Raw genomic sequence first — 3233 nt, forward strand, 5'->3', positions numbered from 1 at the left:
ATTGTGGGCTTAGCGTTAAATTTAAACTTGTTTAACAGTGACGGGAGGTTATGTTTCAATGACTGGTTCTTATAATTTGTTTGGAAAGGGGAACGTGCCAGTTTTCTGTGTTTCGTGTGAATACGACTGGTTCGAAGGGTTGTAGTGAAGCGGCGACAATTAAAAAGTCACGAAATGAATTATGCAGATATGTACGCAATATGAGGAAATCGTGTAATGAAAAGACAGGAATGACTTTATAGGTTGCGAAAAGCGGGCCGGTATGTGCTAAGCGTTCATGATTCCCGATGTATCGTAAAATTCTTTTTTGGATTGTAATTTTTTTTGTTTATTTGTGTTAATTGTGGTGCTCCAGACAAGGTAACAATTGTTGATATGTGAAGCAAATAAGGCATGGTATATTTGGAGCTTAACGCGTGTTGGAAGGATAGTGCGACAACGCGAGACGACTCCAGCTACAACGGAGATTTTTTTACATATAATGGTAACATGCAAATCCCAGCTTAATGTGCTGCTGAATGTCACTGCCAGTATTTTAAGAAATTCTACTATATCAATATTCTGTGCTTCATATGTTATGACATGATTTGATTGAAACGTCTTAATGTTTGCTCGTAATACCATTATTTTAATCTTTCTGGGATTTTTTTTCAGTCCATTGGATTGTGACCAGGAGATTAAGTTAATACGAAAGTCTTCACATTGCCTAATTAACAGGCCTGTATTCGGACCAGCCGTAAGTATAGAACAGTCATAGGCGTATATGACAAATTTTGCTGACCTACTGATGAGGAAATTGTCATTTATAAAAATATTACATATGAGAGGTCCTAAGAGGCTTCCTTGTGGTACACCCTTACTAACTGGCAGAAAATTTGATTGGTGTTTCCCCATACATACCGTTTGTGTTCTGTTCATTAAATACGACTTCATTAGTTCAATAGGTGGTCCGCGAATTCCATATCGTGATAGTTTAGTTAAGAGGATGCTGTGGTTTAGGCAGTCAAATGCTTTTGTGAAATCTACAGAGGCCAAGTGTGAAGTAGTTTTTCTCAATATTTTCCACAACAAATTCCTTAATTGTCAGTAGCGCAGTTTCGGTAGGTCTTCCGGCTCTATAGCCATGTAATTCTTGGTAGAAAATATTTCTGGCTGTAAAATACTTTAAAAGACAAGCGAACATATTTCTTTCTGCTCGTTTCGAAAAAACCGAAATAATACTTATTGTTCTGTAATTACTTACGGCGTTTCTGTCACCACCTTTGTATATGACATAGGCTCTGGATCGCTTCATTTCATCGAGAAAAATTCCAGTTTCAAACATTAAATTAAAATGTCCACAAGTACAGGCAGAAGCAAATCTAAAATATATTTTATGGGCTTTGTTTGTAAGTTATCGCTGTCTAAAGCCGCAGTTATTTAGCTGACTGAATGCTGTGAACACTTCCGTTAAGTCAGTTGGTTCGAGGAAAAATCTGTCAATTGTGTTGAAGACTATATCCTGTTTCTGTGTCGCGGGGGACATTGTATGACTTATACTCATGAAGTGTTGGTTAAAGTAATCAGCGAGCGACTGGCCAGTGTATTCTTGCCTGTCAACAACGATGCTATCGGAGTTTGAGTGCGAACCACTTCGGCCCAAGATTTTGTTTATGACATTCCAGGCAACGTTACGGTGTTTGCTTGAAACATTAGAGAATAGCTGGTGATAATAGGTGTACTTAGCCCGCCTTAGGCCAGCACTGAGTTTATTTGTGAATTTCTTGAAATTTTCGATGATTCTGCAGTGCCCATGCGCAAAAAAAGCGTGATATAGAGTGTATTTATGCTTTATCATTCATGCGTGACATCTCGTCAGCCACGCTTTCTTTATTTTCTTCGATGGTTTACCAGCTTTAAAGGGAAAGTGCTCTGAGTATATACGTGCAAACGTTTTGATAAAAACCAAATATGCGTCTGCCGCGTTCGTTTTTTCGAGTACAAAAGACCAATCCCAAGCATTTATCTCCCTTCTAAACGATTCCATTGGATCGGGTGTTATGCACTGAAAAAAGAACATTTCCGCAGATGAATCTTTTTTGGCATTAGTGTGGCTGGAATAAGACATGAATACAGGACAATGATCACTCACATCAGACGAGACTGAGCCGGCATACTGAGCAGTTGTTTCGATGTTCGTGATAATTAGATCTAGTGCAGACGCGATTGAAAGTGTGATACGAGTGGCCGTAGAAATTATGTTCATGAAACCTGTTGAAGACAGCCTGGTTATAAAGTCTAAAGCTTTGTTAATCTCTACTAGCACATCTATGTTAAAATCTCCAGAACATATAAGTTGTAATATCATTGCTGAGACATATTCCAAAAACTCTTCAAAGTTCAGAAAGCACAGTATATTGCCGCTGGGTGGGCGGTACACAACTGATAATATTTCATTGTTGTTGCGTATATAGCTTAATTTGATAGAATGTTTGTAAGTATTCGATTGCAATTTAGTTTTAGGTGTTTTAAGATGTTATTTTAAGATCTGTTCTAATATTTTTAACTGCGTAGATTTTCTTAACTTTGCATTTAGTGTTCTAGTTCGATGGCGTGGCGGTCGCCGCTTGTCGAAGGACGCTCCTTTGGGATTTAAAGGGCTGCAAAGGGCCTTTGGCGCCAAGACCCTCTGCAGCAAAAGCGCAATACTTGAGCCGTGTTGATGTGCGCCGTTAGCCAATAAAGAACCTGATTCTCTAATGCCGTTGTAGTGACAAAGTGGCAGGGGACTCACGAAGAAAGAATTGAGCTAAAAAGAATTAACACTTGTTTAGAGGCCGGAATACTTGGCGCAGTGACAAATGAACAGACGCCGCTTCGTTTTCCTGCCCATCGTTGGCTGCAGAGCAACACCGAGTTGACCAGGGGTCAGATTCTCGCTCCCCTCTTTCTTTCCCTTTCACTCTATCCTCCCTCTCCTTTTAGTCACGGCAGCCGCCGAGGTGGCTGAGTGCTTATGTGCTTATGGCGCACGGCTGCTTGCCCGAAAGACGCGGGTTCGATCCTGGCCGGGTCGGTCTAAATTCGATGAAAGCGAAATTGGTTTAGTTTATGGTGGTTTAACCGCCCAAAGCGACACAGGCTATGAGAGACGAGAATGCGAAATTCAAGAGGCCCGTGTACTGTGCGATGTCGGTGCAGGTTAAAGAACCCCAGGTGGTCGAAATTTCCTGAGCCTTTGACTACGGCCTCTC

The sequence above is a fragment of the Amblyomma americanum genome, chromosome 1 (assembly GCF_052857255.1).
Source record: "Amblyomma americanum isolate KBUSLIRL-KWMA chromosome 1, ASM5285725v1, whole genome shotgun sequence".
In the NCBI taxonomy this organism is placed as follows: domain Eukaryota; kingdom Metazoa; phylum Arthropoda; class Arachnida; order Ixodida; family Ixodidae; genus Amblyomma; species Amblyomma americanum.